Here is a 25,927-nt window from a genome sequence, read left to right on the forward strand (position 1 = left end):
GGGTGTTCGGGTCTTTTTGGTTGTGGGGTAAACGATTTTGCAACAGAGACTGAGTGAAGCCAAGCAGGGGCGTCGAGAGAGGACCGGGTGGCTGGATGGAGGTGCTCTGGTACTTCCTCTCCATACCGCCTTGATTGTTTAAAATATGTGACTTGTAGGTCACACATACTTGGCAGCAAGTATGCAGTTGCGGACGAACAACAGCACCCCAAAGATGGATATCACCCTTGATAAAACAGTTGACTGCGTTCATCAAACGACCGTCCTGGTTATAACATGGTTATACCATGGTTGGTTAAAACATGGTTGATTATAACATGGTATAACCAACATAACTGTCATAAGAGTTGCACTGCACGTTTGTGCAGCATTGTGTATTACATGGCAAACACAGTGATATCGTCCCTGGGTGGGCTTGAACCACCAACCTTTCGGTTAACAGCCGAACGCGCTAACCGATTGCGCCACAGAGACTGTCAACGCACAACCCACAGGTGTCGAGACTGGACGGGGGACTGGGGGAGGGTGTTCCGGTCTTTTTTGGTTGTTAACAGCCAAAAGCTCTAACCGATTGCGCCACAGAGACTGACAACCCGCAACCCACAGGTGTCGAGACTGGACGGGGGACTGGGGGAGGGTGTTCCGGTCTCTTTGGTTGTGGGGTATACGATTGTGCAACAGAGACTGAGTGAAGCCAAGCAGGGGCGTCGAGAGAGGACCGGGTGGCTAGATGGAGGTGCTCTGGTACTTCCTCTCCATACCGCCTTGATTGTTTAAAATATGTGACTTGTAGGTCACACATACTTGGCAGCAAGTATGCAGTTGCGAACGAACAACAGCACCCCAAAGAATATCAGCCTTGATAAAACAGTTGACTGCGTTCATCAAACGACCGTCCTGGATATACCATGGTTGGTTAAAACATGGTTGATTATAACATGGTATAACCAACATAAGAGTTGCACTGCACGTTTGTGCAGCATTGTGCATTCCCTGGCAAACACAGTGATATCGTCCCTGGGTGGGCTTGAACCACCAACCTTTCGGTTAACAGCCGAACGCGCTAACCGATTGCGCCACAGAGACTGTCAACGCACAACCCACAGGTGTCGAGACTGGACGGGGGACTGGGGGAGGGTGTTCCGGTCTTTTTTGGTTGTTAACAGCCAAAAGCTCTAACCGATTGCGCCACAGAGACTGACAACCCGCAACCCACAGGTGTCGAGACTGGACGGGGGACTGGGGGAGGGTGTTCCGGTCTCTTTGGTTGTGGGGTATACGATTGTGCAACAGAGACTGAGTGAAGCCAAGCAGGGGCGTCGAGAGAGGACCGGGTGGCTAGATGGAGGTGCTCTGGTACTTCCTCTCCATACCGCCTTGATTGTTTAAAATATGTGACTTGTAGGTCACACATACTTGGCAGCAAGTATGCAGTTGCGAACGAACAACAGCAACCCCAAAGATGCATATCACCCTTGATAAAACAGTTGACTGAGTTCATCAAACGACCGTCCTGGATATACCATGGTTTGTTATAACATGGTTGATTATAACATGGTATAACCAACATAACTGTCGCACTGCACTTTTGTGCAGCATTCTGAATTACCTGGCAATAACAGTGATATCGTCCCTGGGTGGGCTTGAACCACCAACCTTTCGGTTAACAGCCGAACGCGCTAAACAATTGCGCCACAGAGACTGACAACGCGCAACCCACAGGTGTCGAGACTGGACGTGGGAGTGGAGGAGGGTGTTCGGGTCTTTTTGGTTGTGGGGTAAACGATTTTGCAACAGAGACTGAGTGAAGCCAAGCAGGGGCGTCGAGAGAGGACCGGGTGGCTGGATGGAGGTGCTCTGGTACTTCCTCTCCATACCGCCTTGATTGTTTAAAATATGTGACTTGTAGGTCACACATACTTGGCAGCAAGTATGCAGTTGCGGACGAACAACAGCACCCCAAAGATGGATATCACCCTTGATAAAACAGTTGACTGCGTTCATCAAACGACCGTCCTGGTTATAACATGGTTATACCATGGTTGGTTAAAACATGGTTGATTATAACATGGTATAACCAACATAACTGTCATAAGAGTTGCACTGCACGTTTGTGCAGCATTGTGTATTACCTGGCAAACACAGTGATATCGTCCCTGGGTGGGCTTGAACCACCAACCTTTCGGTTAACAGCCGAACGCGCTAACCGATTGCGCCACAGAGACTGTCAACGCACAACCCACAGGTGTCGAGACTGGACGGGGGACTGGGGGAGGGTGTTCCGGTCTTTTTTGGTTGTTAACAGCCAAAAGCTCTAACCGATTGCGCCACAGAGACTGACAACCCGCAACCCACAGGTGTCGAGACTGGACGGGGGACTGGGGGAGGGTGTTCCGGTCTCTTTGGTTGTGGGGTATACGATTGTGGAACAGAGACTGAGTGAAGCCAAGCAGGGGCGTCGAGAGAGGACCGGGTGGCTAGATGGAGGTGCTCTGGTACTTCCTCTCCATACCGCCTTGATTGTTTAAAATATGTGACTTGTAGGTCACACATACTTGGCAGCAAGTATGCAGTTGCGGACGAACAACAGCACCCCAAAGAATATCAGCCTTGATAAAACAGTTGACTGCGTTCATCAAACGACCGTCCTGGATATACCATGGTTGGTTAAAACATGGTTGATTATAACATGGTATAACCAACATAAGAGTTGCACTGCACGTTTGTGCAGCATTGTGCATTCCCTGGCAAACACAGTGATATCGTCCCTGGGTGGGCTTGAACCACCAACCTTTCGGTTAACAGCCGAACGCGCTAAACAATTGCGCCACAGAGACTGACAACGCGCAACCCACAGGTGTCGAGACTGGACGTGGGAGTGGAGGAGGGTGTTCGGGTCTTTTTGGTTGTGGGGTAAACGATTTTGCAACAGAGACTGAGTGAAGCCAAGCAGGGGCGTCGAGAGAGGACCGGGTGGCTGGATGGAGGTGCTCTGGTACTTCCTCTCCATACCGCCTTGATTGTTTAAAATATGTGACTTGTAGGTCACACATACTTGGCAGCAAGTATGCAGTTGCGGACGAACAACAGCACCCCAAAGATGGATATCACCCTTGATAAAACAGTTGACTGCGTTCATCAAACGACCGTCCTGGATATACCATGGTTGGTTAAAACATGGTTGATTATAACATGGTATAACCAACATAAGAGTTGCACTGCACGTTTGTGCAGCATTGTGCATTCCCTGGCAAACACAGTGATATCGTCCCTGGGTGGGCTTGAACCACCAACCTTTCGGTTAACAGCCGAACGCGCTAACCCATTGCGCCACAGAGACTGACAACGCGCAACCCACAGGTGTCGAGACTGGACGGGGGACTGGGGGAGGGTGTTGCGGTCTTTTTTGGTTGTTAACAGCCAAAAGCTCTAACCGATTGCGCCACAGAGACTGACAACCCGCAACCCACAGGTGTCGAGACTGGACGGGGGACTGGGGGAGGGTGTTCCGGTCTCTTTGGTTGTGGGGTATACGATTGTGCAACAGAGACTGAGTGAAGCCAAGCAGGGGCATCGAGAGAGGACCGGGTGGCTAGATGGAGGTGCTCTGGTACTTCCTCTCCATACCGCCTTGATTGTTTAAAATATGTGACTTGTAGGTCACACATACTTGGCAGCAAGTATGCAGTTGCGAACGAACAACAGCAACCCCAAAGATGCATATCACCCTTGATAAAACAGTTGACTGCGTTCATCAAACGACCGTCCTGGATATACCATGGTTTGTTATAACATGGTTGATTATAACATGGTATAACCAACATAACTGTCGCACTGCACTTTTGTGCAGCATTCTGAATTACCTGGCAATAACAGTGATATCGTCCCTGGGTGGGCTTGAACCACCAACCTTTCGGTTAACAGCCGAACGCGCTAAACAATTGCGCCACAGAGACTGACAACGCGCAACCCACAGGTGTCGAGACTGGACGTGGGAGTGGAGGAGGGTGTTCGGGTCTTTTTGGTTGTGGGGTAAACGATTTTGCAACAGAGACTGAGTGAAGCCAAGCAGGGGCGTCGAGAGAGGACCGGGTGGCTGGATGGAGGTGCTCTGGTACTTCCTCTCCATACCGCCTTGATTGTTTAAAATATGTGACTTGTAGGTCACACATACTTGGCAGCAAGTATGCAGTTGCGGACGAACAACAGCACCCCAAAGATGGATATCACCCTTGATAAAACAGTTGACTGCGTTCATCAAACGACCGTCCTGGTTATAACATGGTTATACCATGGTTGGTTAAAACATGGTTGATTATAACATGGTATAACCAACATAACTGTCATAAGAGTTGCACTGCACGTTTGTGCAGCATTGTGTATTACCTGGCAAACACAGTGATATCGTCCCTGGGTGGGCTTGAACCACCAACCTTTCGGTTAACAGCCGAACGCGCTAACCGATTGCGCCACAGAGACTGTCAACGCACAACCCACAGGTGTCGAGACTGGACGGGGGACTGGGGGAGGGTGTTCCGGTCTTTTTTGGTTGTTAACAGCCAAAAGCTCTAACCGATTGCGCCACAGAGACTGACAACCCGCAACCCACAGGTGTCGAGACTGGACGGGGGACTGGGGGAGGGTGTTCCGGTCTCTTTGGTTGTGGGGTATACGATTGTGGAACAGAGACTGAGTGAAGCCAAGCAGGGGCGTCGAGAGAGGACCGGGTGGCTAGATGGAGGTGCTCTGGTACTTCCTCTCCATACCGCCTTGATTGTTTAAAATATGTGACTTGTAGGTCACACATACTTGGCAGCAAGTATGCAGTTGCGAACGAACAACAGCAACCCCAAAGATGCATATCACCCTTGATAAAACAGTTGACTGCGTTCATCAAACGACCGTCCTGGATATACCATGGTTTGTTATAACATGGTTGATTATAACATGGTATAACCAACATAACTGTCGCACTGCACTTTTGTGCAGCATTCTGAATTACCTGGCAATAACAGTGATATCGTCCCTGGGTGGGCTTGAACCACCAACCTTTCGGTTAACAGCCGAACGCGCTAAACAATTGCGCCACAGAGACTGACAACGCGCAACCCACAGGTGTCGAGACTGGACGTGGGAGTGGAGGAGGGTGTTCGGGTCTTTTTGGTTGTGGGGTAAACGATTTTGCAACAGAGACTGAGTGAAGCCAAGCAGGGGCGTCGAGAGAGGACCGGGTGGCTGGATGGAGGTGCTCTGGTACTTCCTCTCCATACCGCCTTGATTGTTTAAAATATGTGACTTGTAGATCACACATACTTGGCAGCAAGTATGCAGTTGCGGACGAACAACAGCACCCCAAAGATGGATATCACCCTTGATAAAACAGTTGACTGCGTTCATCAAACGACCGTCCTGGTTATAACATGGTTATACCATGGTTGGTTAAAACATGGTTGATTATAACATGGTATAACCAACATAACTGTCATAAGAGTTGCACTGCACGTTTGTGCAGCATTGTGCATTACCTGGCAAACACAGTGATATCGTCCCTGGGTGGGCTTGAACCACCAACCTTTCGGTTAACAGCCGAACGCGCTAACCCATTGCGCCACAGAGACTGACAACGCGCAACCCACAGGTGTCGAGACTGGACGGGGGACTGGGGGAGGGTGTTCCGGTCTTTTTTGGTTGTTAACAGCCAAAAGCTCTAACCGATTGCGCCACAGAGACTGACAACCCGCAACCCACAGGTGTCGAGACTGGACGGGGGACTGGGGGAGGGTGTTCCGGTCTCTTTGGTTGTGGGGTATACGATTGTGGAACAGAGACTGAGTGAAGCCAAGCAGGGGCGTCGAGAGAGGACCGGGTGGCTAGATGGAGGTGCTCTGGTACTTCCTCTCCATACCGCCTTGATTGTTTAAAATATGTGACTTGTAGGTCACACATACTTGGCAGCAAGTATGCAGTTGCGAACGAACAACAGCACCCCAAAGAATATCAGCCTTGATAAAACAGTTGACTGCGTTCATCAAACGACCGTCCTGGATATACCATGGTTGGTTAAAACATGGTTGATTATAACATGGTATAACCAACATAAGAGTTGCACTGCACGTTTGTGCAGCATTGTGCATTCCCTGGCAAACACAGTGATATCGTCCCTGGGTGGGCTTGAACCACCAACCTTTCGGTTAACAGCCGAACGCGCTAACCGATTGCGCCACAGAGACTGTCAACGCACAACCCACAGGTGTCGAGACTGGACGGGGGACTGGGGGAGGGTGTTCCGGTCTTTTTTGGTTGTTAACAGCCAAAAGCTCTAACCGATTGCGCCACAGAGACTGACAACCCGCAACCCACAGGTGTCGAGACTGGACGGGGGACTGGGGGAGGGTGTTCCGGTCTCTTTGGTTGTGGGGTATACGATTGTGCAACAGAGACTGAGTGAAGCCAAGCAGGGGCGTCGAGAGAGGACCGGGTGGCTAGATGGAGGTGCTCTGGTACTTCCTCTCCATACCGCCTTGATTGTTTAAAATATGTGACTTGTAGGTCACACATACTTGGCAGCAAGTATGCAGTTGCGAACGAACAACAGCAACCCCAAAGATGCATATCACCCTTGATAAAACAGTTGACTGAGTTCATCAAACGACCGTCCTGGATATACCATGGTTTGTTATAACATGGTTGATTATAACATGGTATAACCAACATAACTGTCGCACTGCACTTTTGTGCAGCATTCTGAATTACCTGGCAATAACAGTGATATCGTCCCTGGGTGGGCTTGAACCACCAACCTTTCGGTTAACAGCCGAACGCGCTAAACAATTGCGCCACAGAGACTGACAACGCGCAACCCACAGGTGTCGAGACTGGACGTGGGAGTGGAGGAGGGTGTTCGGGTCTTTTTGGTTGTGGGGTAAACGATTTTGCAACAGAGACTGAGTGAAGCCAAGCAGGGGCGTCGAGAGAGGACCGGGTGGCTGGATGGAGGTGCTCTGGTACTTCCTCTCCATACCGCCTTGATTGTTTAAAATATGTGACTTGTAGGTCACACATACTTGGCAGCAAGTATGCAGTTGCGGACGAACAACAGCACCCCAAAGATGGATATCACCCTTGATAAAACAGTTGACTGCGTTCATCAAACGACCGTCCTGGTTATAACATGGTTATACCATGGTTGGTTAAAACATGGTTGATTATAACATGGTATAACCAACATAACTGTCATAAGAGTTGCACTGCACGTTTGTGCAGCATTGTGTATTACATGGCAAACACAGTGATATCGTCCCTGGGTGGGCTTGAACCACCAACCTTTCGGTTAACAGCCGAACGCGCTAACCGATTGCGCCACAGAGACTGTCAACGCACAACCCACAGGTGTCGAGACTGGACGGGGGACTGGGGGAGGGTGTTCCGGTCTTTTTTGGTTGTTAACAGCCAAAAGCTCTAACCGATTGCGCCACAGAGACTGACAACCCGCAACCCACAGGTGTCGAGACTGGACGGGGGACTGGGGGAGGGTGTTCCGGTCTCTTTGGTTGTGGGGTATACGATTGTGCAACAGAGACTGAGTGAAGCCAAGCAGGGGCGTCGAGAGAGGACCGGGTGGCTAGATGGAGGTGCTCTGGTACTTCCTCTCCATACCGCCTTGATTGTTTAAAATATGTGACTTGTAGGTCACACATACTTGGCAGCAAGTATGCAGTTGCGAACGAACAACAGCACCCCAAAGAATATCAGCCTTGATAAAACAGTTGACTGCGTTCATCAAACGACCGTCCTGGATATACCATGGTTGGTTAAAACATGGTTGATTATAACATGGTATAACCAACATAAGAGTTGCACTGCACGTTTGTGCAGCATTGTGCATTCCCTGGCAAACACAGTGATATCGTCCCTGGGTGGGCTTGAACCACCAACCTTTCGGTTAACAGCCGAACGCGCTAACCGATTGCGCCACAGAGACTGTCAACGCACAACCCACAGGTGTCGAGACTGGACGGGGGACTGGGGGAGGGTGTTCCGGTCTTTTTTGGTTGTTAACAGCCAAAAGCTCTAACCGATTGCGCCACAGAGACTGACAACCCGCAACCCACAGGTGTCGAGACTGGACGGGGGACTGGGGGAGGGTGTTCCGGTCTCTTTGGTTGTGGGGTATACGATTGTGCAACAGAGACTGAGTGAAGCCAAGCAGGGGCGTCGAGAGAGGACCGGGTGGCTAGATGGAGGTGCTCTGGTACTTCCTCTCCATACCGCCTTGATTGTTTAAAATATGTGACTTGTAGGTCACACATACTTGGCAGCAAGTATGCAGTTGCGAACGAACAACAGCAACCCCAAAGATGCATATCACCCTTGATAAAACAGTTGACTGAGTTCATCAAACGACCGTCCTGGATATACCATGGTTTGTTATAACATGGTTGATTATAACATGGTATAACCAACATAACTGTCGCACTGCACTTTTGTGCAGCATTCTGAATTACCTGGCAATAACAGTGATATCGTCCCTGGGTGGGCTTGAACCACCAACCTTTCGGTTAACAGCCGAACGCGCTAAACAATTGCGCCACAGAGACTGACAACGCGCAACCCACAGGTGTCGAGACTGGACGTGGGAGTGGAGGAGGGTGTTCGGGTCTTTTTGGTTGTGGGGTAAACGATTTTGCAACAGAGACTGAGTGAAGCCAAGCAGGGGCGTCGAGAGAGGACCGGGTGGCTGGATGGAGGTGCTCTGGTACTTCCTCTCCATACCGCCTTGATTGTTTAAAATATGTGACTTGTAGGTCACACATACTTGGCAGCAAGTATGCAGTTGCGGACGAACAACAGCACCCCAAAGATGGATATCACCCTTGATAAAACAGTTGACTGCGTTCATCAAACGACCGTCCTGGTTATAACATGGTTATACCATGGTTGGTTAAAACATGGTTGATTATAACATGGTATAACCAACATAACTGTCATAAGAGTTGCACTGCACGTTTGTGCAGCATTGTGTATTACCTGGCAAACACAGTGATATCGTCCCTGGGTGGGCTTGAACCACCAACCTTTCGGTTAACAGCCGAACGCGCTAACCGATTGCGCCACAGAGACTGTCAACGCACAACCCACAGGTGTCGAGACTGGACGGGGGACTGGGGGAGGGTGTTCCGGTCTTTTTTGGTTGTTAACAGCCAAAAGCTCTAACCGATTGCGCCACAGAGACTGACAACCCGCAACCCACAGGTGTCGAGACTGGACGGGGGACTGGGGGAGGGTGTTCCGGTCTCTTTGGTTGTGGGGTATACGATTGTGGAACAGAGACTGAGTGAAGCCAAGCAGGGGCGTCGAGAGAGGACCGGGTGGCTAGATGGAGGTGCTCTGGTACTTCCTCTCCATACCGCCTTGATTGTTTAAAATATGTGACTTGTAGGTCACACATACTTGGCAGCAAGTATGCAGTTGCGGACGAACAACAGCACCCCAAAGAATATCAGCCTTGATAAAACAGTTGACTGCGTTCATCAAACGACCGTCCTGGATATACCATGGTTGGTTAAAACATGGTTGATTATAACATGGTATAACCAACATAAGAGTTGCACTGCACGTTTGTGCAGCATTGTGCATTCCCTGGCAAACACAGTGATATCGTCCCTGGGTGGGCTTGAACCACCAACCTTTCGGTTAACAGCCGAACGCGCTAAACAATTGCGCCACAGAGACTGACAACGCGCAACCCACAGGTGTCGAGACTGGACGGGGGACTGGGGGAGGGTGTTCCGGTCTTTTTTGGTTGTTAACAGCCAAAAGCTCTAACCGATTGCGCCACAGAGACTGACAACCCGCAACCCACAGGTGTCGAGACTGGACGGGGGACTGGGGGAGGGTGTTCCGGTCTCTTTGGTTGTGGGGTATACGATTGTGCAACAGAGACTGAGTGAAGCCAAGCAGGGGCGTCGAGAGAGGACCGGGTGGCTAGATGGAGGTGCTCTGGTACTTCCTCTCCATACCGCCTTGATTGTTTAAAATATGTGACTTGTAGGTCACACATACTTGGCAGCAAGTATGCAGTTGCGAACGAACAACAGCAACCCCAAAGATGCATATCACCCTTGATAAAACAGTTGACTGCGTTCATCAAACGACCGTCCTGGATATACCATGGTTTGTTATAACATGGTTGATTATAACATGGTATAACCAACATAACTGTCGCACTGCACTTTTGTGCAGCATTCTGAATTACCTGGCAATAACAGTGATATCGTCCCTGGGTGGGCTTGAACCACCAACCTTTCGGTTAACAGCCGAACGCGCTAAACAATTGCGCCACAGAGACTGACAACGCGCAACCCACAGGTGTCGAGACTGGACGTGGGAGTGGAGGAGGGTGTTCGGGTCTTTTTGGTTGTGGGGTAAACGATTTTGCAACAGAGACTGAGTGAAGCCAAGCAGGGGCGTCGAGAGAGGACCGGGTGGCTGGATGGAGGTGCTCTGGTACTTCCTCTCCATACCGCCTTGATTGTTTAAAATATGTGACTTGTAGGTCACACATACTTGGCAGCAAGTATGCAGTTGCGGACGAACAACAGCACCCCAAAGATGGATATCACCCTTGATAAAACAGTTGACTGCGTTCATCAAACGACCGTCCTGGTTATAACATGGTTATACCATGGTTGGTTAAAACATGGTTGATTATAACATGGTATAACCAACATAACTGTCATAAGAGTTGCACTGCACGTTTGTGCAGCATTGTGTATTACATGGCAAACACAGTGATATCGTCCCTGGGTGGGCTTGAACCACCAACCTTTCGGTTAACAGCCGAACGCGCTAACCGATTGTGCCACAGAGACTGTCAACGCACAACCCACAGGTGTCGAGACTGGACGGGGGACTGGGGGAGGGTGTTCCGGTCTTTTTTGGTTGTTAACAGCCAAAAGCTCTAACCGATTGCGCCACAGAGACTGACAACCCGCAACCCACAGGTGTCGAGACTGGACGGGGGACTGGGGGAGGGTGTTCCGGTCTCTTTGGTTGTGGGGTATACGATTGTGCAACAGAGACTGAGTGAAGCCAAGCAGGGGCGTCGAGAGAGGACCGGGTGGCTAGATGGAGGTGCTCTGGTACTTCCTCTCCATACCGCCTTGATTGTTTAAAATATGTGACTTGTAGGTCACACATACTTGGCAGCAAGTATGCAGTTGCGAACGAACAACAGCACCCCAAAGAATATCAGCCTTGATAAAACAGTTGACTGCGTTCATCAAACGACCGTCCTGGATATACCATGGTTGGTTAAAACATGGTTGATTATAACATGGTATAACCAACATAAGAGTTGCACTGCACGTTTGTGCAGCATTGTGCATTCCCTGGCAAACACAGTGATATCGTCCCTGGGTGGGCTTGAACCACCAACCTTTCGGTTAACAGCCGAACGCGCTAACCGATTGCGCCACAGAGACTGTCAACGCACAACCCACAGGTGTCGAGACTGGACGGGGGACTGGGGGAGGGTGTTCCGGTCTTTTTTGGTTGTTAACAGCCAAAAGCTCTAACCGATTGCGCCACAGAGACTGACAACCCGCAACCCACAGGTGTCGAGACTGGACGGGGGACTGGGGGAGGGTGTTCCGGTCTCTTTGGTTGTGGGGTATACGATTGTGCAACAGAGACTGAGTGAAGCCAAGCAGGGGCGTCGAGAGAGGACCGGGTGGCTAGATGGAGGTGCTCTGGTACTTCCTCTCCATACCGCCTTGATTGTTTAAAATATGTGACTTGTAGGTCACACATACTTGGCAGCAAGTATGCAGTTGCGAACGAACAACAGCAACCCCAAAGATGCATATCACCCTTGATAAAACAGTTGACTGAGTTCATCAAACGACCGTCCTGGATATACCATGGTTTGTTATAACATGGTTGATTATAACATGGTATAACCAACATAACTGTCGCACTGCACTTTTGTGCAGCATTCTGAATTACCTGGCAATAACAGTGATATCGTCCCTGGGTGGGCTTGAACCACCAACCTTTCGGTTAACAGCCGAACGCGCTAAACAATTGCGCCACAGAGACTGACAACGCGCAACCCACAGGTGTCGAGACTGGACGTGGGAGTGGAGGAGGGTGTTCGGGTCTTTTTGGTTGTGGGGTAAACGATTTTGCAACAGAGACTGAGTGAAGCCAAGCAGGGGCGTCGAGAGAGGACCGGGTGGCTGGATGGAGGTGCTCTGGTACTTCCTCTCCATACCGCCTTGATTGTTTAAAATATGTGACTTGTAGGTCACACATACTTGGCAGCAAGTATGCAGTTGCGGACGAACAACAGCACCCCAAAGATGGATATCACCCTTGATAAAACAGTTGACTGCGTTCATCAAACGACCGTCCTGGTTATAACATGGTTATACCATGGTTGGTTAAAACATGGTTGATTATAACATGGTATAACCAACATAACTGTCATAAGAGTTGCACTGCACGTTTGTGCAGCATTGTGTATTACCTGGCAAACACAGTGATATCGTCCCTGGGTGGGCTTGAACCACCAACCTTTCGGTTAACAGCCGAACGCGCTAACCGATTGCGCCACAGAGACTGTCAACGCACAACCCACAGGTGTCGAGACTGGACGGGGGACTGGGGGAGGGTGTTCCGGTCTTTTTTGGTTGTTAACAGCCAAAAGCTCTAACCGATTGCGCCACAGAGACTGACAACCCGCAACCCACAGGTGTCGAGACTGGACGGGGGACTGGGGGAGGGTGTTCCGGTCTCTTTGGTTGTGGGGTATACGATTGTGGAACAGAGACTGAGTGAAGCCAAGCAGGGGCGTCGAGAGAGGACCGGGTGGCTAGATGGAGGTGCTCTGGTACTTCCTCTCCATACCGCCTTGATTGTTTAAAATATGTGACTTGTAGGTCACACATACTTGGCAGCAAGTATGCAGTTGCGGACGAACAACAGCACCCCAAAGAATATCAGCCTTGATAAAACAGTTGACTGCGTTCATCAAACGACCGTCCTGGATATACCATGGTTGGTTAAAACATGGTTGATTATAACATGGTATAACCAACATAAGAGTTGCACTGCACGTTTGTGCAGCATTGTGCATTCCCTGGCAAACACAGTGATATCGTCCCTGGGTGGGCTTGAACCACCAACCTTTCGGTTAACAGCCGAACGCGCTAAACAATTGCGCCACAGAGACTGACAACGCGCAACCCACAGGTGTCGAGACTGGACGTGGGAGTGGAGGAGGGTGTTCGGGTCTTTTTGGTTGTGGGGTAAACGATTTTGCAACAGAGACTGAGTGAAGCCAAGCAGGGGCGTCGAGAGAGGACCGGGTGGCTGGATGGAGGTGCTCTGGTACTTCCTCTCCATACCGCCTTGATTGTTTAAAATATGTGACTTGTAGGTCACACATACTTGGCAGCAAGTATGCAGTTGCGGACGAACAACAGCACCCCAAAGATGGATATCACCCTTGATAAAACAGTTGACTGCGTTCATCAAACGACCGTCCTGGATATACCATGGTTGGTTAAAACATGGTTGATTATAACATGGTATAACCAACATAAGAGTTGCACTGCACGTTTGTGCAGCATTGTGCATTCCCTGGCAAACACAGTGATATCGTCCCTGGGTGGGCTTGAACCACCAACCTTTCGGTTAACAGCCGAACGCGCTAACCCATTGCGCCACAGAGACTGACAACGCGCAACCCACAGGTGTCGAGACTGGACGGGGGACTGGGGGAGGGTGTTGCGGTCTTTTTTGGTTGTTAACAGCCAAAAGCTCTAACCGATTGCGCCACAGAGACTGACAACCCGCAACCCACAGGTGTCGAGACTGGACGGGGGACTGGGGGAGGGTGTTCCGGTCTCTTTGGTTGTGGGGTATACGATTGTGCAACAGAGACTGAGTGAAGCCAAGCAGGGGCATCGAGAGAGGACCGGGTGGCTAGATGGAGGTGCTCTGGTACTTCCTCTCCATACCGCCTTGATTGTTTAAAATATGTGACTTGTAGGTCACACATACTTGGCAGCAAGTATGCAGTTGCGAACGAACAACAGCAACCCCAAAGATGCATATCACCCTTGATAAAACAGTTGACTGCGTTCATCAAACGACCGTCCTGGATATACCATGGTTTGTTATAACATGGTTGATTATAACATGGTATAACCAACATAACTGTCGCACTGCACTTTTGTGCAGCATTCTGAATTACCTGGCAATAACAGTGATATCGTCCCTGGGTGGGCTTGAACCACCAACCTTTCGGTTAACAGCCGAACGCGCTAAACAATTGCGCCACAGAGACTGACAACGCGCAACCCACAGGTGTCGAGACTGGACGTGGGAGTGGAGGAGGGTGTTCGGGTCTTTTTGGTTGTGGGGTAAACGATTTTGCAACAGAGACTGAGTGAAGCCAAGCAGGGGCGTCGAGAGAGGACCGGGTGGCTGGATGGAGGTGCTCTGGTACTTCCTCTCCATACCGCCTTGATTGTTTAAAATATGTGACTTGTAGGTCACACATACTTGGCAGCAAGTATGCAGTTGCGGACGAACAACAGCACCCCAAAGATGGATATCACCCTTGATAAAACAGTTGACTGCGTTCATCAAACGACCGTCCTGGTTATAACATGGTTATACCATGGTTGGTTAAAACATGGTTGATTATAACATGGTATAACCAACATAACTGTCATAAGAGTTGCACTGCACGTTTGTGCAGCATTGTGTATTACCTGGCAAACACAGTGATATCGTCCCTGGGTGGGCTTGAACCACCAACCTTTCGGTTAACAGCCGAACGCGCTAACCGATTGCGCCACAGAGACTGTCAACGCACAACCCACAGGTGTCGAGACTGGACGGGGGACTGGGGGAGGGTGTTCCGGTCTTTTTTGGTTGTTAACAGCCAAAAGCTCTAACCGATTGCGCCACAGAGACTGACAACCCGCAACCCACAGGTGTCGAGACTGGACGGGGGACTGGGGGAGGGTGTTCCGGTCTCTTTGGTTGTGGGGTATACGATTGTGGAACAGAGACTGAGTGAAGCCAAGCAGGGGCGTCGAGAGAGGACCGGGTGGCTAGATGGAGGTGCTCTGGTACTTCCTCTCCATACCGCCTTGATTGTTTAAAATATGTGACTTGTAGGTCACACATACTTGGCAGCAAGTATGCAGTTGCGAACGAACAACAGCAACCCCAAAGATGCATATCACCCTTGATAAAACAGTTGACTGCGTTCATCAAACGACCGTCCTGGATATACCATGGTTTGTTATAACATGGTTGATTATAACATGGTATAACCAACATAACTGTCGCACTGCACTTTTGTGCAGCATTCTGAATTACCTGGCAATAACAGTGATATCGTCCCTGGGTGGGCTTGAACCACCAACCTTTCGGTTAACAGCCGAACGCGCTAAACAATTGCGCCACAGAGACTGACAACGCGCAACCCACAGGTGTCGAGACTGGACGTGGGAGTGGAGGAGGGTGTTCGGGTCTTTTTGGTTGTGGGGTAAACGATTTTGCAACAGAGACTGAGTGAAGCCAAGCAGGGGCGTCGAGAGAGGACCGGGTGGCTGGATGGAGGTGCTCTGGTACTTCCTCTCCATACCGCCTTGATTGTTTAAAATATGTGACTTGTAGATCACACATACTTGGCAGCAAGTATGCAGTTGCGGACGAACAACAGCACCCCAAAGATGGATATCACCCTTGATAAAACAGTTGACTGCGTTCATCAAACGACCGTCCTGGTTATAACATGGTTATACCATGGTTGGTTAAAACATGGTTGATTATAACATGGTATAACCAACATAACTGTCATAAGAGTTGCACTGCACGTTTGTGCAGCATTGTGCATTACCTGGCAAACACAGTGATATCGTCCCTGGGTGGGCTTGAACCACCAACCTTTCGGTTAACAGCCGAACGCGCTAACCCATTGCGCCACAGAGACTGACAACGCGCAACCCACAGGTGTCGAGACTGGACGGGGGACTGGGGGAGGGTGTTCCGGTCTTTTTTGGTTGTTAACAGCCAAAAGCTCTAACCGATTGCGCCACAGAGACTGACAACCCGCAACCCACAGGTGTCGAGACTGGACGGGGGACTGGGGGAGGGTGTTCCGGTCTCTTTGGTTGTGGGGTATACGATTGTGCAACAGAGACTGAGTGAAGCCAAGCAGGGGCGTCGAGAGAGGACCGGGTGGCTAGATGGAGGTGCTCTGGTACTTCCTCTCCATACCGCCTTGATTGTTTAAAATATGTGACTTGTAGGTCACACATACTTGGCAGCAAGTATGCAGTTGCGGACGAACAACAGCACCCCAAAGAATATCAGCCTTGATAAAACAGTTGACTGCGTTCATCAAACGACCGTCCTGGATATACCATGGTTTGTTATAACATGGTTGATTATAACATGGTATAACCAACATAACTGTCGCACTGCACTTTTGTGCAGCATTCTGAATTACCTGGCAATAACAGTGATATCGTCCCTGGGTGGGCTTGAACCACCAACCTTTCGGTTAACAGCCGAACGCGCTAAACAATTGCGCCACAGAGACTGACAACGCGCAACCCACAGGTGTCGAGACTGGACGTGGGAGTGGAGGAGGGTGTTCGGGTCTTTTTGGTTGTGGGGTAAACGATTTTGCAACAGAGACTGAGTGAAGCCAAGCAGGGGCGTCGAGAGAGGACCGGGTGGCTGGATGGAGGTGCTCTGGTACTTCCTCTCCATACCGCCTTGATTGTTTAAAATATGTGACTTGTAGGTCACACATACTTGGCAGCAAGTATGCAGTTGCGGACGAACAACAGCACCCCAAAGATGGATATCACCCTTGATAAAACAGTTGACTGCGTTCATCAAACGACCGTCCTGGATATACCATGGTTGGTTAAAACATGGTTGATTATAACATGGTATAACCAACATAAGAGTTGCACTGCACGTTTGTGCAGCATTGTGCATTCCCTGGCAAACACAGTGATATCGTCCCTGGGTGGGCTTGAACCACCAACCTTTCGGTTAACAGCCGAACGCGCTAACCCATTGCGCCACAGAGACTGACAACGCGCAACCCACAGGTGTCGAGACTGGACGGGGGACTGGGGGAGGGTGTTCCGGTCTTTTTTGGTTGTTAACAGCCAAAAGCTCTAACCGATTGCGCCACAGAGACTGACAACCCGCAACCCACAGGTGTCGAGACTGGACGGGGGACTGGGCGAGGGTGTTCCGGTCTCTTTGGTTGTGGGGTATACGATTGTGCAACAGAGACTGAGTGAAGCCAAGCAGGGGCGTCGAGAGAGGACCGGGTGGCTAGATGGAGGTGCTCTGGTACTTCCTCTCCATACCGCCTTGATTGTTTAAAATATGTGACTTGTAGGTCACACATACTTGGCAGCAAGTATGCAGTTGCGAACGAACAACAGCAACCCCAAAGATGCATATCACCCTTGATAAAACAGTTGACTGCGTTCATCAAACGACCGTCCTGGATATACCATGGTTTGTTATAACATGGTTGATTATAACATGGTATAACCAACATAACTGTCGCACTGCACTTTTGTGCAGCATTCTGAATTACCTGGCAATAACAGTGATATCGTCCCTGGGTGGGCTTGAACCACCAACCTTTCGGTTAACAGCCGAACGCGCTAAACAATTGCGCCACAGAGACTGACAACGCGCAACCCACAGGTGTCGAGACTGGACGTGGGAGTGGAGGAGGGTGTTCGGGTCTTTTTGGTTGTGGGGTAAACGATTTTGCAACAGAGACTGAGTGAAGCCAAGCAGGGGCGTCGAGAGAGGACCGGGTGGCTGGATGGAGGTGCTCTGGTACTTCCTCTCCATACCGCCTTGATTGTTTAAAATATGTGACTTGTAGGTCACACATACTTGGCAGCAAGTATGCAGTTGCGGACGAACAACAGCACCCCAAAGATGGATATCACCCTTGATAAAACAGTTGACTGCGTTCATCAAACGACCGTCCTGGTTATAACATGGTTGGTTAAAACATGGTTGATTATAACATGGTATAACCAACATAACTGTCATAAGAGTTGCACTGCACGTTTGTGCAGCATTGTGTATTACCTGGCAAACACAGTGATATCGTCCCTGGGTGGGCTTGAACCACCAACCTTTCGGTTAACAGCCAAACGCGCTAACCGATTGCGCCACAGAGACTGTCAACGCACAACCCACAGGTGTCGAGACTGGACGGGGGACTGGGGGAGGGTGTTCCGGTCTTTTTTGGTTGTTAACAGCCAAAAGCTCTAACCGATTGCGCCACAGAGACTGACAACCCGCAACCCACAGGTGTCGAGACTGGACGGGGGACTGGGGGAGGGTGTTCCGGTCTCTTTGGTTGTGGGGTATACGATTGTGCAACAGAGACTGAGTGAAGCCAAGCAGGGGCGTCGAGAGAGGACCGGGTGGCTAGATGGAGGTGCTCTGGTACTTCCTCTCCATACCGCCTTGATTGTTTAAAATATGTGACTTGTAGGTCACACATACTTGGCAGCAAGTATGCAGTTGCGAACGAACAACAGCAACCCCAAAGATGCATATCACCCTTGATAAAACAGTTGACTGCGTTCATCAAACGACCGTCCTGGATATACCATGGTTTGTTATAACATGGTTGATTATAACATGGTATAACCAACATAACTGTCGCACTGCACTTTTGTGCAGCATTCTGAATTACCTGGCAATAACAGTGATATCGTCCCTGGGTGGGCTTGAACCACCAACCTTTCGGTTAACAGCCGAACGCGCTAAACAATTGCGCCACAGAGACTGACAACGCGCAACCCACAGGTGTCGAGACTGGACGTGGGAGTGGAGGAGGGTGTTCGGGTCTTTTTGGTTGTGGGGTAAACGATTTTGCAACAGAGACTGAGTGAAGCCAAGCAGGGGCGTCGAGAGAGGACCGGGTGGCTGGATGGAGGTGCTCTGGTACTTCCTCTCCATACCGCCTTGATTGTTTAAAATATGTGACTTGTAGGTCACACATACTTGGCAGCAAGTATGCAGTTGCGGACGAACAACAGCACCCCAAAGATGGATATCACCCTTGATAAAACAGTTGACTGCGTTCATCAAACGACCGTCCTGGTTATAACATGGTTATACCATGGTTGGTTAAAACATGGTTGATTATAACATGGTATAACCAACATAACTGTCATAAGAGTTGCACTGCACGTTTGTGCAGCATTGTGTATTACCTGGCAAACACAGTGATATCGTCCCTGGGTGGGCTTGAACCACCAACCTTTCGGTTAACAGCCGAACGCGCTAACCGATTGCGCCACAGAGACTGTCAACGCACAACCCACAGGTGTCGAGACTGGACGGGGGACTGGGGGAGGGTGTTCCGGTCTTTTTTGGTTGTTAACAGCCAAAAGCTCTAACCGATTGCGCCACAGAGACTGACAACCCGCAACCCACAGGTGTCGAGACTGGACGGGGGACTGGGGGAGGGTGTTCCGGTCTCTTTGGTTGTGGGGTATACGATTGTGCAACAGAGACTGAGTGAAGCCAAGCAGGGGCGTCGAGAGAGGACCGGGTGGCTAGATGGAGGTGCTCTGGTACTTCCTCTCCATACCGCCTTGATTGTTTAAAATATGTGACTTGTAGGTCACACATACTTGGCAGCAAGTATGCAGTTGCGGACGAACAACAGCACCCCAAAGAATATCAGCCTTGATAAAACAGTTGACTGCGTTCATCAAACGACCGTCCTGGATATACCATGGTTGGTTAAAACATGGTTGATTATAACATGGTATAACCAACATAAGAGTTGCACTGCACGTTTGTGCAGCATTGTGCATTCCCTGGCAAACACAGTGATATCGTCCCTGGGTGGGCTTGAACCACCAACCTTTCGGTTAACAGCCGAACGCGCTAACCGATTGCGCCACAGAGACTGTCAACGCACAACCCACAGGTGTCGAGACTGGACGGGGGACTGGGGGAGGGTGTTCCGGTCTTTTTTGGTTGTTAACAGCCAAAAGCTCTAACCGATTGCGCCACAGAGACTGACAACCCGCAACCCACAGGTGTCGAGACTGGACGGGGGACTGGGGGAGGGTGTTCCGGTCTCTTTGGTTGTGGGGTATACGATTGTGCAACAGAGACTGAGTGAAGCCAAGCAGGGGCGTCGAGAGAGGACCGGGTGGCTAGATGGAGGTGCTCTGGTACTTCCTCTCCATACCGCCTTGATTGTTTAAAATATGTGACTTGTAGGTCACACATACTTGGCAGCAAGTATGCAGTTGCGGACGAACAACAGCACCCCAAAGAATATCAGCCTTGATAAAACAGTTGACTGCGTTCATCAAACGACCGTCCTGGATATACCATGGTTTGTTATAACATGGTTGATTATAACATGGTATAACCAACATAACTGTCGCACTGCACTTTTGTGCAGCATTCTGAATTACCTGGCAATAACAGTGATATCGTCCCTGGGTGGGCTTAAACCACCAACCTTTCGGTTAACAGCCGAACGCGCTAAACAATTGCGCCACAGAGACTGACAACGCGCAACCCACAGGTGTCGAGACTGGACGTGGGAGTGGAGGAGGGTGTTCGGGTCTTTTTGGTTGTGGGGTAAACGATTTTGCAACAGAGACTGAGTGAAGCCAAGCAGGGGCGTCGAGAGAGGACCGGGTGGCTGGATGGAGGTGCTCTGGTACTTCCTCTCCATACCGCCTTGATTGTTTAAAATATGTGACTTGTAGGTCACACATACTTGGCAGCAAGTATGCAGTTGCGGACGAACAACAGCACCCCAAAGATGGATATCACCCTTGATAAAACAGTTGACTGCGTTCATCAAACGACCGTCCTGGTTATAACATGGTTATACCATGGTTGGTTAAAACATGGTTGATTATAACATGGTATAACCAACATAACTGTCATAAGAGTTGCACTGCACGTTTGTGCAGCATTGTGTATTACCTGGCAAACACAGTGATATCGTCCCTGGGTGGGCTTGAACCACCAACCTTTCGGTTAACAGCCGAACGCGCTAACCGATTGCGCCACAGAGACTGTCAACGCACAACCCACAGGTGTCGAGACTGGACGGGGGACTGGGGGAGGGTGTTCCGGTCTTTTTTGGTTGTTAACAGCCAAAAGCTCTAACCGATTGCGCCACAGAGACTGACAACCCGCAACCCACAGGTGTCGAGACTGGACGGGGGACTGGGGGAGGGTGTTCCGGTCTCTTTGGTTGTGGGGTATACGATTGTGGAACAGAGACTGAGTGAAGCCAAGCAGGGGCGTCGAGAGAGGACCGGGTGGCTAGATGGAGGTGCTCTGGTACTTCCTCTCCATACCGCCTTGATTGTTTAAAATATGTGACTTGTAGGTCACACATACTTGGCAGCAAGTATGCAGTTGCGAACGAACAACAGCAACCCCAAAGATGCATATCACCCTTGATAAAACAGTTGACTGCGTTCATCAAACGACCGTCCTGGATATACCATGGTTTGTTATAACATGGTTGATTATAACATGGTATAACCAACATAACTGTCGCACTGCACTTTTGTGCAGCATTCTGAATTACCTGGCAATAACAGTGATATCGTCCCTGGGTGGGCTTGAACCACCAACCTTTCGGTTAACAGCCGAACGCGCTAAACAATTGCGCCACAGAGACTGACAACGCGCAACCCACAGGTGTCGAGACTGGACGTGGGAGTGGAGGAGGGTGTTCGGGTCTTTTTGGTTGTGGGGTAAACGATTTTGCAACAGAGACTGAGTGAAGCCAAGCAGGGGCGTCGAGAGAGGACCGGGTGGCTGGATGGAGGTGCTCTGGTACTTCCTCTCCATACCGCCTTGATTGTTTAAAATATGTGACTTGTAGGTCACACATACTTGGCAGCAAGTATGCAGTTGCGGACGAACAACAGCACCCCAAAGATGGATATCACCCTTGATAAAACAGTTGACTGCGTTCATCAAACGACCGTCCTGGTTATAACATGGTTATACCATGGTTGGTTAAAACATGGTTGATTATAACATGGTATAACCAACATAACTGTCATAAGAGTTGCACTGCACGTTTGTGCAGCATTGTGTATTACCTGGCAAACACAGTGATATCGTCCCTGGGTGGGCTTGAACCACCAACCTTTCGGTTAACAGCCGAACGCGCTAACCGATTGCGCCACAGAGACTGTCAACGCACAACCCACAGGTGTCGAGACTGGACGGGGGACTGGGGGAGGGTGTTCCGGTCTTTTTTGGTTGTTAACAGCCAAAAGCTCTAACCGATTGCGCCACAGAGACTGACAACCCGCAACCCACAGGTGTCGAGACTGGACGGGGGACTGGGGGAGGGTGTTCCGGTCTCTTTGGTTGTGGGGTATACGATTGTGCAACAGAGACTGAGTGAAGCCAAGCAGGGGCGTCGAGAGAGGACCGGGTGGCTAGATGGAGGTGCTCTGGTACTTCCTCTCCATACCGCCTTGATTGTTTAAAATATGTGACTTGTAGGTCACACATACTTGGCAGCAAGTATGCAGTTGCGGACGAACAACAGCACCCCAAAGAATATCAGCCTTGATAAAACAGTTGACTGCGTTCATCAAACGACCGTCCTGGATATACCATGGTTGGTTAAAACATGGTTGATTATAACATGGTATAACCAACATAAGAGTTGCACTGCACGTTTGTGCAGCATTGTGCATTCCCTGGCAAACACAGTGATATCGTCCCTGGGTGGGCTTGAACCACCAACCTTTCGGTTAACAGCCGAACGCGCTAACCGATTGCGCCACAGAGACTGTCAACGCACAACCCACAGGTGTCGAGACTGGACGGGGGACTGGGGGAGGGTGTTCCGGTCTTTTTTGGTTGTTAACAGCCAAAAGCTCTAACCGATTGCGCCACAGAGACTGACAACCCGCAACCCACAGGTGTCGAGACTGGACGGGGGACTGGGGGAGGGTGTTCCGGTCTCTTTGGTTGTGGGGTATACGATTGTGCAACAGAGACTGAGTGAAGCCAAGCAGGGGCGTCGAGAGAGGACCGGGTGGCTAGATGGAGGTGCTCTGGTACTTCCTCTCCATACCGCCTTGATTGTTTAAAATATGTGACTTGTAGGTCACACATACTTGGCAGCAAGTATGCAGTTGCGGACGAACAACAGCACCCCAAAGAATATCAGCCTTGATAAAACAGTTGACTGCGTTCATCAAACGACCGTCCTGGATATACCATGGTTTGTTATAACATGGTTGATTATAACATGGTATAACCAACATAACTGTCGCACTGCACTTTTGTGCAGCATTCTGAATTACCTGGCAATAACAGTGATATCGTCCCTGGGTGGGCTTGAACCACCAACCTTTCGGTTAACAGCCGAACGCGCTAAACAATTGCGCCACAGAGACTGACAACGCGCAACCCACAGGTGTCGAGACTGGACGTGGGAGTGGAGGAGGGTGTTCGGGTCTTTTTGGTTGTGGGGTAAACGATTTTGCAACAGAGACTGAGTGAAGCCAAGCAGGGGCGTCGAGAGAGGACCGGGTGGCTGGATGGAGGTGCTCTGGTACTTCCTCTCCATACCGCCTTGATTGTTTAAAATATGTGACTTGTAGGTCACACATACTTGGCAGCAAGTATGCAGTTGCGGACGAACAACAGCACCCCAAAGATGGATATCACCCTTGATAAAACAGTTGACTGCGTTCATCAAACGACCGTCCTGGTTATAACATGGTTATACCATGGTTGGTTAAAACATGGTTGATTATAACATGGTATAACCAACATAACTGTCATAAGAGTTGCACGTTTGTGCAGCATTGTGTATTACCTGGCAAACACAGTGATATCGTCCCTGGGTGGGCTTGAACCACCAACCTTTCGGTTAACAGCCGAACGCGCTAACCGATTGCGCCACAGAGACTGTCAACGCACAACCCACAGGTGTCGAGACTGGACGGGGGACTGGGGGAGGGTGTTCCGGTCTTTTTTGGTTGTTAACAGCCAAAAGCTCTAACCGATTGCGCCACAGAGACTGACAACCCGCAACCCACAGGTGTCGAGACTGGACGGGGGACTGGGGGAGGGTGTTCCGGTCTCTTTGGTTGTGGGGTATACGATTGTGGAACAGAGACTGAGTGAAGCCAAGCAGGGGCGTCGAGAGAGGACCGGGTGGCTAGATGGAGGTGCTCTGGTACTTCCTCTCCATACCGCCTTGATTGTTTAAAATATGTGACTTGTAGGTCACACATACTTGGCAGCAAGTATGCAGTTGCGAACGAACAACAGCAACCCCAAAGATGCATATCACCCTTGATAAAACAGTTGACTGCGTTCATCAAACGACCGTCCTGGATATACCATGGTTTGTTATAACATGGTTGATTATAACATGGTATAACCAACATAACTGTCGCACTGCACTTTTGTGCAGCATTCTGAATTACCTGGCAATAACAGTGATATCGTCCCTGGGTGGGCTTGAACCACCAACCTTTCGGTTAACAGCCGAACGCGCTAAACAATTGCGCCACAGAGACTGACAACGCGCAACCCACAGGTGTCGAGACTGGACGTGGGAGTGGAGGAGGGTGTTCGGGTCTTTTTGGTTGTGGGGTAAACGATTTTGCAACAGAGACTGAGTGAAGCCAAGCAGGGGCGTCGAGAGAGGACCGGGTGGCTGGATGGAGGTGCTCTGGTACTTCCTCTCCATACCGCCTTGATTGTTTAAAATATGTGACTTGTAGATCACACATACTTGGCAGCAAGTATGCAGTTGCGGACGAACAACAGCACCCCAAAGATGGATATCACCCTTGATAAAACAGTTGACTGCGTTCATCAAACGACCGTCCTGGTTATACCATGGTTGGTTAAAACATGGTTGATTATAACATGGTATAACCAACATAACTGTCATAAGAGTTGCACTGCACGTTTGTGCAGCATTGTGTATTACCTGGCAAACACAGTGATATCGTCCCTGGGTGGGCTTGAACCACCAACCTTTCGGTTAACAGCCGAACGCGCTAACCGATTGCGCCACAGAGACTGTCAACGCACAACCCACAGGTGTCGAGACTGGACGGGGGACTGGGGGAGGGTGTTCCGGTCTTTTTTGGTTGTTAACAGCCAAAAGCTCTAACCGATTGCGCCACAGAGACTGACAACCCGCAACCCACAGGTGTCGAGACTGGACGGGGGACTGGGGGAGGGTGTTCCGGTCTCTTTGGTTGTGGGGTATACGATTGTGCAACAGAGACTGAGTGAAGCCAAGCAGGGGCGTCGAGAGAGGACCGGGTGGCTAGATGGAGGTGCTCTGGTACTTCCTCTCCATACCGCCTTGATTGTTTAAAATATGTGACTTGTAGGTCACACATACTTGGCAGCAAGTATGCAGTTGCGGACGAACAACAGCACCCCAAAGAATATCAGCCTTGATAAAACAGTTGACTGCGTTCATCAAACGACCGTCCTGGATATACCATGGTTGGTTAAAACATGGTTGATTATAACATGGTATAACCAACATAAGAGTTGCACTGCACGTTTGTGCAGCATTGTGCATTCCCTGGCAAACACAGTGATATCGTCCCTGGGTGGGCTTGAACCACCAACCTTTCGGTTAACAGCCGAACGCGCTAACCGATTGCGCCACAGAGACTGTCAACGCACAACCCACAGGTGTCGAGACTGGACGGGGGACTGGGGGAGGGTGTTCCGGTCTTTTTTGGTTGTTAACAGCCAAAAGCTCTAACCGATTGCGCCACAGAGACTGACAACCCGCAACCCACAGGTGTCGAGACTGGACGGGGGACTGGGGGAG

The 25,927-nt window shown here is 50.1% G+C and overlaps 25 non-coding genes across 25 annotated transcripts; all 25 read right to left on the reverse strand.

The window, feature by feature from the left end:
- Positions 1-400: 400 nt before the first annotated feature.
- On the reverse strand, positions 401-474 carry trnan-guu (transfer RNA asparagine (anticodon GUU)). The gene has a single exon. It is a non-coding gene; the product is annotated as a tRNA-Asn (tRNA).
- A 538-nt stretch (positions 475-1,012) lies between these two features.
- trnan-guu (transfer RNA asparagine (anticodon GUU)) lies at positions 1,013-1,086 on the reverse strand. Its single transcript has one exon. It is a non-coding gene; the product is annotated as a tRNA-Asn (tRNA).
- A 1,065-nt stretch (positions 1,087-2,151) lies between these two features.
- On the reverse strand, positions 2,152-2,225 carry trnan-guu (transfer RNA asparagine (anticodon GUU)). The gene has a single exon. It is a non-coding gene; the product is annotated as a tRNA-Asn (tRNA).
- Positions 2,226-3,266: 1,041 nt separating this feature from the next.
- trnan-guu (transfer RNA asparagine (anticodon GUU)) lies at positions 3,267-3,340 on the reverse strand. Its single transcript has one exon. It is a non-coding gene; the product is annotated as a tRNA-Asn (tRNA).
- A 1,065-nt stretch (positions 3,341-4,405) lies between these two features.
- On the reverse strand, positions 4,406-4,479 carry trnan-guu (transfer RNA asparagine (anticodon GUU)). Its single transcript has one exon. It is a non-coding gene; the product is annotated as a tRNA-Asn (tRNA).
- Positions 4,480-5,544: 1,065 nt separating this feature from the next.
- Positions 5,545-5,618, reverse strand: trnan-guu (transfer RNA asparagine (anticodon GUU)). Its single transcript has one exon. It is a non-coding gene; the product is annotated as a tRNA-Asn (tRNA).
- Positions 5,619-6,156: 538 nt separating this feature from the next.
- On the reverse strand, positions 6,157-6,230 carry trnan-guu (transfer RNA asparagine (anticodon GUU)). The gene has a single exon. It is a non-coding gene; the product is annotated as a tRNA-Asn (tRNA).
- A 1,065-nt stretch (positions 6,231-7,295) lies between these two features.
- Positions 7,296-7,369, reverse strand: trnan-guu (transfer RNA asparagine (anticodon GUU)). The gene has a single exon. It is a non-coding gene; the product is annotated as a tRNA-Asn (tRNA).
- A 538-nt stretch (positions 7,370-7,907) lies between these two features.
- Positions 7,908-7,981, reverse strand: trnan-guu (transfer RNA asparagine (anticodon GUU)). The gene has a single exon. It is a non-coding gene; the product is annotated as a tRNA-Asn (tRNA).
- A 1,065-nt stretch (positions 7,982-9,046) lies between these two features.
- On the reverse strand, positions 9,047-9,120 carry trnan-guu (transfer RNA asparagine (anticodon GUU)). Its single transcript has one exon. It is a non-coding gene; the product is annotated as a tRNA-Asn (tRNA).
- Positions 9,121-11,409: 2,289 nt separating this feature from the next.
- On the reverse strand, positions 11,410-11,483 carry trnan-guu (transfer RNA asparagine (anticodon GUU)). Its single transcript has one exon. It is a non-coding gene; the product is annotated as a tRNA-Asn (tRNA).
- A 1,065-nt stretch (positions 11,484-12,548) lies between these two features.
- Positions 12,549-12,622, reverse strand: trnan-guu (transfer RNA asparagine (anticodon GUU)). Its single transcript has one exon. It is a non-coding gene; the product is annotated as a tRNA-Asn (tRNA).
- Positions 12,623-13,663: 1,041 nt separating this feature from the next.
- trnan-guu (transfer RNA asparagine (anticodon GUU)) lies at positions 13,664-13,737 on the reverse strand. Its single transcript has one exon. It is a non-coding gene; the product is annotated as a tRNA-Asn (tRNA).
- A 1,065-nt stretch (positions 13,738-14,802) lies between these two features.
- trnan-guu (transfer RNA asparagine (anticodon GUU)) lies at positions 14,803-14,876 on the reverse strand. The gene has a single exon. It is a non-coding gene; the product is annotated as a tRNA-Asn (tRNA).
- Positions 14,877-15,941: 1,065 nt separating this feature from the next.
- Positions 15,942-16,015, reverse strand: trnan-guu (transfer RNA asparagine (anticodon GUU)). Its single transcript has one exon. It is a non-coding gene; the product is annotated as a tRNA-Asn (tRNA).
- Positions 16,016-17,056: 1,041 nt separating this feature from the next.
- On the reverse strand, positions 17,057-17,130 carry trnan-guu (transfer RNA asparagine (anticodon GUU)). Its single transcript has one exon. It is a non-coding gene; the product is annotated as a tRNA-Asn (tRNA).
- Positions 17,131-18,184: 1,054 nt separating this feature from the next.
- Positions 18,185-18,258, reverse strand: trnan-guu (transfer RNA asparagine (anticodon GUU)). Its single transcript has one exon. It is a non-coding gene; the product is annotated as a tRNA-Asn (tRNA).
- Positions 18,259-19,323: 1,065 nt separating this feature from the next.
- trnan-guu (transfer RNA asparagine (anticodon GUU)) lies at positions 19,324-19,397 on the reverse strand. Its single transcript has one exon. It is a non-coding gene; the product is annotated as a tRNA-Asn (tRNA).
- Positions 19,398-19,935: 538 nt separating this feature from the next.
- On the reverse strand, positions 19,936-20,009 carry trnan-guu (transfer RNA asparagine (anticodon GUU)). The gene has a single exon. It is a non-coding gene; the product is annotated as a tRNA-Asn (tRNA).
- Positions 20,010-21,070: 1,061 nt separating this feature from the next.
- On the reverse strand, positions 21,071-21,144 carry trnan-guu (transfer RNA asparagine (anticodon GUU)). Its single transcript has one exon. It is a non-coding gene; the product is annotated as a tRNA-Asn (tRNA).
- Positions 21,145-22,209: 1,065 nt separating this feature from the next.
- On the reverse strand, positions 22,210-22,283 carry trnan-guu (transfer RNA asparagine (anticodon GUU)). The gene has a single exon. It is a non-coding gene; the product is annotated as a tRNA-Asn (tRNA).
- Positions 22,284-22,821: 538 nt separating this feature from the next.
- Positions 22,822-22,895, reverse strand: trnan-guu (transfer RNA asparagine (anticodon GUU)). The gene has a single exon. It is a non-coding gene; the product is annotated as a tRNA-Asn (tRNA).
- Positions 22,896-23,951: 1,056 nt separating this feature from the next.
- Positions 23,952-24,025, reverse strand: trnan-guu (transfer RNA asparagine (anticodon GUU)). The gene has a single exon. It is a non-coding gene; the product is annotated as a tRNA-Asn (tRNA).
- A 1,054-nt stretch (positions 24,026-25,079) lies between these two features.
- trnan-guu (transfer RNA asparagine (anticodon GUU)) lies at positions 25,080-25,153 on the reverse strand. The gene has a single exon. It is a non-coding gene; the product is annotated as a tRNA-Asn (tRNA).
- Positions 25,154-25,691: 538 nt separating this feature from the next.
- Positions 25,692-25,765, reverse strand: trnan-guu (transfer RNA asparagine (anticodon GUU)). The gene has a single exon. It is a non-coding gene; the product is annotated as a tRNA-Asn (tRNA).
- Positions 25,766-25,927: the final 162 nt, after the last annotated feature.

Source organism: Diplotaxodon limnothrissa, linkage group LG3, assembly GCF_057381915.1.
Source record: "Diplotaxodon limnothrissa isolate DT_005_m linkage group LG3, D_limnothrissa_male_GT1.1, whole genome shotgun sequence".
NCBI classification, from domain to species: domain Eukaryota; kingdom Metazoa; phylum Chordata; class Actinopteri; order Cichliformes; family Cichlidae; genus Diplotaxodon; species Diplotaxodon limnothrissa.